An 8,459-nucleotide genomic window follows, 5' to 3' on the forward strand; every position below is an offset into this window, starting at 1 on the left:
GGTATACATTCTTGATTAACTGCGTTGATCTATATATGATAGTTTAACAGTTAAATGGGATGGGAATATCCACAGGTATACATCTTATTTGATCATTTTGACGACTTAAATATTTTACCCTAATGATGTCTTCTATCTAATGTAAAGTGAACCGTTAGCATGTTACCATCTCGATCCCACATGATAGATTGTAATGATGCAATAGGTTGTTTTTCTATAATTTTAATATTATATTACTAAAACTCAAAGCATGATGATTGATATACATGTATTATTTACTCTTATTCATAGGTTCAACACTTATTCCTATTTCGAATAACGTACCACTTCTGAATGGATCAAACTTTAATGACTGGCATGAAGAACTTATTTATTACCTTGCTGCCATGGATCATGATTATGCCTTGCGTAATGAGAAACTTGCTGCTCTCACTGATGAGAGCACTGATGATGAGGTTACATTACATAATTGGTGGGAGCGTTCCAACCGTCTTTGCCTTTTATATATCAAGAAGACGATTAGCAAGACTATCAAAAGCTCCATACCAACTTCTGAAAATGCAAAGGAATACCTAATCAATGTAGAGAACCGTTTTGCTACTGCTGATAAATCTTTGGCTGGGACTTTGATGATCAAACTAGTAACAATGACGTATACTGGTACTAATGGGATAGGAGACTATATCTCTGAAATGGCAAGTATCTGTGCACAACTAAAACCACTCGAATTGATAATGAATGAAGGTTGCCTTGTCCAAATCATTCTGACTTCACTTCCTTCTCGTTTTGGAGCATTCAAGATCCACTACCGTACAAATAAAGATAAGTGGACTCTGAATGAACTTCAGAGTATGTGCGTCCAAGAGGAAAGGAGATTGAATGACAAGGGAGGTCAGGAGGTCAATTTTGTATCCAATCAGAATAAAAGGAAGAGATGAAATTTTAAAATGAACAATGCATCAAAGAAAGCCTCCAATCCAAAGTCTACTGACAAGGAAAAGAAAACTGACAAGTTGAAGTGTTTCTTCTGTAAGAAAGTATGACACCTTCAGAAAGACTGTCAAAAACGCAAGACTTGGTTCAAAAAGAAGGGTAATGATTCTATCCTAATATATTTTCAAACCAATCTTGTTGATGTTCCTTGTAATACTTGGTGTATTGATTCAAGAGCAACTGTTCATATTTCTAATTCTATGCAAGGCTTTCTTACAACCCGGAAACCAAATCAAAGTGAGAGTGTCGTCTACATGGAAAACCGGCAAGAGTTAGAAGTTCGATCCATCGGCACTTATAGACTCATTTTGGATACCGAATTCCAGTTGGACCTTATGGATACTCTTTATGTTCCTTCTATTTCTAGAAATTTAGTTTCATTATCGAGACTTGATTGTGAAGGTTTTAAGTTTAATTTTGGTGATAAGGTTGTAAACGTTTTTAAAGACACCAATCCAGTTTGCACTGGATATTTATGTGATAGTCTTTATAAAATTAATTTGGATTCTAATTTTTTTAAATCCATTCTTGCACTGCATGTGAATGTTGGATCAAAGCGTAAATCTAACAATGATGATTCCTCATCCCTATGGCATAGACGTTTAGGTCACATTTCTAGACCTAGAATGGAGAGGTTAGTAAAACATCAAATATTGTCAAATCTAGACTTCACTGATTTCACCATTTGTATAGATTGCATCAAAGGTAAGCAATCTAAGACAGATAAAGTTACTGCCAAAAGGACCAATTCACTTCTGGAATTGCTACACACTGACATTTGTGGCCATTTTGATCCTTGTATAACTGGTGAAAAATATTTCATCACCTTCATTGATGATTACTCACGATATTGTTATGTCTACTTATTAAAAAAAAAATCAGATGCTTTAAATGCTTTTGAAGTGTTCTATGCTGAAGTCGAAAATAAGTTAGACAGAAATATTAAAACTGTGAGATCTGATAGAGGGGGTGAATATTATGGTAGACATACTGATGTAGGGCAAAGTGAAGGACCATTTGCCCGATTTCTTAAGTTGAAGGGTATAACCCCCAAATACACAACTCCTGGTACACCTGAACAAAATGGGGTTACAGAAAGACGCAATCGTACCATCACAGATATGGTACGTAGCATGATGAGCAACTCCTCATTGCCTGAATTCTTATGGAGCGAAGCATTAAAAACAACTGTGTATATCTTGAACCGGGTTCCTAGTAAGTCAGTTCCTAAAACTCCTTACGAGTTATGGAATGAAAAGAAACCTAGTTTAGGGCATTTACATGTATGGGGCTATCCTACTGAAACTAGATTGTACAATCCACATAAAAGAAAACTTGACCATAAAACCATAAGTTGTTACTTTATTGGTTATTGTCAGTGGTCAAAGGGTTACAGGTTTTATGCACCAACACACAGTACCAGAATTATGGAAACTCAAACTGCTAGATTCTTAGAGGATGGTAACATTAGTGGGAGTGAGAAACCACGTAATGTGGTATTTGAAGAACATCAAATTTCTTTACCGACTTATGTACATCATGATAACATTGTTGTTCCACGGGTGACTGTTCATAATGATCTAGTGGAACAACAAACTATAGAAGATGTACATATTCATCATGATGATGTTGTCCCACAAGTAATTATTAAAAATGATCCTATGGAACAACAAACTATTGAAGATGTATCACTCCATGATGTAGTTACCACTGATAATACTATGAATATTTCTCAACTGAAAATTCAAGGAAGACCTCAGAGGGTTCGAAGGTCTGCTATTTCTGATGACTATATAGTATATCTCTAAGAATCAGAGTTTGATATTGGAATCAAGAATGACCCATTAACCTTTTCACAGGCCATAAACGATAATGATTCTCTTAAATGGGTAGATGCCATGGAAGATGAGATGAAGTCCATGAGTGACAATGATGTCTGGGATCTCATTCAATTACCAACGGGCTTTAAGGCGATTGGTTGTAAATGAATATTTGAAACCAAACGCGACTCGAAGGGTAATATTGAGAGACATAAAGCTAGACTAGTTGCAAATGGATTCACTCAGAAAGAAGGCATTGATTACCATGAAACCTTCTCTCCTATCTCTAAGAAGGATTCTTTAAGAATCATATTGGCATTAGTAGCTCATTATGATTTAGAGCTTCACCAAATGGATGTGAAAACTGCATTCTTGAATGGGGATTTAGATGACGAAGTCTACATGAACCAACCTGAGGGATTTAGTGATCAAGGAAAAAAAATCTAATATGCAAACTTAAGAAATTCATATACGGACTTAAACAAGCTTCCAGACAGTAGTATATTAAATTTAACCATATCATTGTTTCTTTCGGATTTGTTGAGAACACTTTTGATAGGTGTATATATCTAAAACTTAGTGGGAGTAAGTTTATATTTCTGGTCTTATATGTGGATGATATTTTACTTGCTAGTAATGATTTTGGTTTGTTAAGTGATACAAAGACATTTCTTTCTAAGAACTTTGAAATGAAAGACATAGGTTTAGCTTGTTTCGTTATCGGCATTGAGATATTTCGTGATAGATCTCGTTGGATACTTGGGCTATCACAGAAAACCTATATTAACAAAATTTTGAAAAGATATGGCATGATGAATTGCAAATCAGGTGTTTCCCCCATTATCAAAGGAGATAAGTTCAGTCTAAATCAATGCCCAAAGAATGATCTGGAAAGAGCACAAATAAAGGATATTCCCTATTTTTCCGCAGTAGGGAGTCTTATGTATGCAATGACTTGTACTCGTCCAGACATTAGTTTTGCTATTGGTATGTTAGGCAGATATGTGAGTAATCCTAGCATGGATCATTGGGTTACAGCAAAGAAGGTGATGAGGTATTTAAAATGGACTAGGGAGTACATACTTACTTACAGAGCATCTGATCGGTTAGAAGTGATCGGATATTCAGACTCTGATTATGCAGGATGCCTCGACAGTAGGAAATCTACATCATGATACATCTTTCTACTTACTGGTGGGGCGATTTCTTGGAAGTCCAAGAAACAGACTTGTGTCTCTACTTTTACTATGGAAGCAGAGTTTGTGGCATGCTTTGAGGCCACATCTATGGCAATTTGGTTACAAAACTTTATCTCAGGACTTCGGGTTGTCGACACCATTTCGAAGCCGCTGAGAATGTATTATGACAATATTACTGCTGTATATTACTCCAAGAATGATAGCATTCAAGTAGAGCAAAGCATATTGGAGTAAAATACAATTTTGTAAAGGAATCAGTTCAGAAACAAGAAGTGTCTATTACACACATCAAGACAAGTCTGATGACTACTGATCCTATGACCAAGGCATTAGCGCCTAAACACTTTACAGATCTTGTAATGGACATGGATTTATGTAAAGTTTGATGTAATGGTCATATTCTGTTAGACATTTTTACTTATTTATTTAAATGATCATGATATTTGTTGTTTCTGAATATTTCTCACTTTATTACCATGTGTACACATTTTATTTAATATATGTGAGATATTATGTTGGACCATTTACTTATAGATTTTTCTAGTCTATTCCCACTTTTGCACATGTTTGGATGAAGTTATTAGTGTTGTGACTATGGAAGGGAGTATGTCGTTATATGATGTATAATCGTCATGATCCACATTAGTAATTTTGTTCAAATATGGTATTATGATTGTGATGACATAAAGTTGATGGGTTTACTTTCAAATACTGCAGTATGACGTTAGAATCCAAATTATGTTTGAGATTATAATTATGTGATCATATGGTTCAAGTGGGAGATTGTAAGAATATTCTCTATTATTGTCCCATATACCAATTAGGTTATTGACCGATACTATTCTCATTGAATTGGATTCCAAATAGGAAACCCACTCCTTGTCAAATTAGGGAAAAGAGTCCTACCCTATTTGCACACCTTGATGGGAAAGTGCAAAACTTTACATAATAGGACTCTATGTCCTCCTCCTACTCTAACGTCAATCTCATTATTGATTCTATCACCAAGAGAGCATTAAGGGAGCTAGTGGGAGAAACCTAGAAGATCCATTGTGTTCGTGATTGGGATTGCAGGAATAAAGATACAGGAAGAATATAATGGCAGCAAATTCTTCACAGTTGATGGTGAATGGTGTGCGTCGACCCTTATAGTTTAATTTTGTGATTCAATGATTGTATGGCAAGATCCTATCTGTTGTTATTAATAGGAATAACATCCTTCAGAAGACACCAGGTCTGTGTTGCCATCTTTGCTACTTTTTCTTCTTTTGCCCTCTTGTAATTGCTTCTTATTTATTTCATTCCTTTTCTTTTGCTTTGTAATTACTTCTTAGTTGTTTCATTCTTTTCTTTATTTGCAAGCATATTGGTTTCCTTGTGGAGAGATGAGATAGAGCGTAAACAGTTCATATGGTTATAACATTTAAGATAAAATCTAAGAAATCCTTTTTTTTTTTTTAAATAAAATTAGGGAAAGAGGAGACATGTGTGAGAGAGAATGAACATAAAAGATTTTTTTATTGCAAAAGGAATGACAAATGTATTAGAGTTAGAAAATAATGAATAATATTGAATACAAAAATAATAGAATGGCACACACTTCCATTAAGCTTGAGAGATAAAAAAATTCAACTCACAGAGTTCTCATGCTTGACATGTTACCCAATAGAGGAAACTTCATTTCTATTCTATTTATATCAGTGATCCCCCTGTGCAAGAAAAATAATTTCATCCATTTTAACTACCCAAAGTTTCTTCGGTGAAGAACACAAAAGGAATGCCACATCATACGGACCAGAAAGAATATAGAAAGAGAAGGCTTTCAATCACATGTCAATTAAATTTGCCAAAGTAGAAATCCAAGAGGAATTGGCCCTTCTAAACTGGTAGCCTATATGGCTCTGCCATTGAGAAAAATCAAGGCAAGGAGAACCAAGTTAAAATTTGAATTTTGCTCCTAGAAGGCTCTCAGCTGCCTGTTGGAGAATTTATAACTGATTGTAAGAATTTTAGCTATGGATCTCCCACCACCCCCCCCCCCCAAATAAATAAAGAAAGGAAAAAAGCAGGACATGTTGATAGAAATAGAAACTTATAAATCCCTTAAGTTGGTTAAATTTGCAAGTCTATCTGGCAATGGCCCTGTGAAATAATTCTAGGAAATCAGACTAATAATAAAAACAATCAAACATTCCATAATATATTAAATTTCTTCAAAAGAGATGTAAATTCAAGGGAAGGGGGAACTAGAACTGAATATCAAAGAGGGATATTCAAGTGGAGAAGAGAATACGACTTACATTCTCTTTATGTCCACAAATTTGCCTAGTTCTCGAGAAAGAGATCCAAAGAGCTAGTTGGCATAAGGACCCTGAAAATTTGAATGTCTGTAAATGAAAATTTTTAAAATGGATCATTTTTTGAACTATGCAGATAGGAAAAAGGTTGAAAAATCAGAACTTACAGGTCCGAGAGTACTGATGTTCCCAATTTCTTTTGGGATTGGACCCACCTATCAGTTTCCAAGAAGGGAGCTGAAACGACATCTCTCTCCATTTTCAAGGAACGAACAAAATATTTGGATTTGCTTAAAATAGAGCCCAAAAGAAGAGAGAGAGAGAGAGAGAGAGCTTACGAATATTTTATTTTATTTTATTTAACATTAAAAAAAATTCCAAAACTCATAATTAGCAACAAAACTTACTTCCATGGAAAGTGGGAGCAATCCTTGCATAATCAACCAAGAAAAAGAATCACTAATAAAGGACGCAGAATAAAATTGAATCCCCCTTGCCATTAGTTTATTCAGTAAACTAAATGCCTCTTAACGGTCAGCCTTAGCAACTCGCTCAATCTCATCCTTCTTCTTGAAGTCAGAACTGTTCTATGAGCCCTTGGCAACATTGATGAGCTCATCTGCCAAGCATTCTGCTATGGTTTTTATATTCCTAAAAGCACTCTCATGAGCACCTGTTGTAAAAATATATATTGCTTGGTTAACACGCCTCGGAGGAGAGATATAGCCTCATGCCTCACCACACCATAGAACCAATTGGAGTTGCAACTTCTCTTGGCCCACTGTTGATGATTGCATTAACAATTACTTGAATGGGGTTTAAGTTTGTGAGGAGGTGGAAGATTTCCATACCATGCTTGACAATTCGGGCAACTATTAGTTTCTTCTCATTGTTTCGTCCATGCATCATCAAAGAATTTGTTAGCCTCTCCACAATGGGGCATTGGGCATTCTTGAATCTCTTCACAGAATACCTCCCTTATGTGTGGTACATAGGTGGCATGCTTGGATGGAGACACACCAATGTAACCCACCAAATAAATATCACCGGCCTGATCCTCTTCGAAAGACAATTTGTTTAAAAGCTTCACCTCTGGTTAAGCTCCGACGACCGCCATCGCGGCTAATGCGAAGAATAAACTTGTGCATTCTCTAAACCCTAAAACGCCTATTTCGCAGAAGGATACACTTAGGAAGATGCATATCATAAAATATATTTAAAGAAAAAAAAAGAATGAGAGAGGACATGAGATTTCAATAGGAAAATAAAAGAGAGTAAAAAAAGGAGGATACATTATCATAAAATATTTTTAAAAAAGAAAGAGAGAGGAACATGAGATTAAAAAAAGAAAAACAAAAGTGTGTGAGAGAGAGTAAAAAAAGGACGAGAGATAAAGAAAGGATTTGGATGTGGATCGTGAGAGGAATAAGAAATAATTTTTTTAGAGTATTTAACACAATTTTGAACAGAAGATTTCGATTTGCTTAACATAGAGCCCAAAAGAAGAGAGAGAACTATGAAGATGGAAGGATAAGGAAGTAATAGGCAAAGCATATCATAAAATATATTTAAAAAATGAAAAAGAGAGGAACGTGAGATTTGGAAAGGAAAAGAAAAGTGTATGCATGTGTGAGAGAGTAGAAAAAGAAAGAGAGATAGCAAGGTATTTGAACCTGACTCGTAAGAGGAATAAGAAAGTAAATCTTTTTTAGAATATTTAAAATTTTTTTAGAGATTATTTAAGTATTAAATAAAGTAAAGGGTACCAAAAATTTAGAAAAAATTAGAACAGCAGACAACAAAGAAAGTGAAAACAATAAGGTATTTAAATAAAATACAAGTACAAAGTAGTCAAGTGAAAGATTAACCACGAAGCATGAGTACATACTTTTATATAATAGTATGATATATCTTCTTGTGATTATGTATAATCACAAGGAATTTAATGTGATTTGACAAATACCTAGGTCACACAAGAGAATTTATTTCTTTTTTTGTGATAATCACATTAGAATTTGACACTAACTAGTAAAAGCTTCATGCTACTCTCCACATTATTTTATGATTTCCTTTATTACTTGTATCCAAGGTTTTCTCTACAAAGACAATATATACCGAAGTAACATACATCATTCTTCTTTCCTAGAAAA

General features: G+C 34.7%; 1 pseudogene; it reads right to left on the reverse strand.

The window, feature by feature from the left end:
* Positions 1–6,836: 6,836 nt before the first annotated feature.
* On the reverse strand, positions 6,837–7,426 carry LOC122072859 (annotated as a pseudogene).
* Between the last annotated feature and the right edge of the window lie 1,033 nt (positions 7,427–8,459).

The sequence above is a fragment of the Macadamia integrifolia genome, chromosome 3 (assembly GCF_013358625.1).
Source record: "Macadamia integrifolia cultivar HAES 741 chromosome 3, SCU_Mint_v3, whole genome shotgun sequence".
NCBI lineage: Eukaryota > Viridiplantae > Streptophyta > Magnoliopsida > Proteales > Proteaceae > Macadamia > Macadamia integrifolia.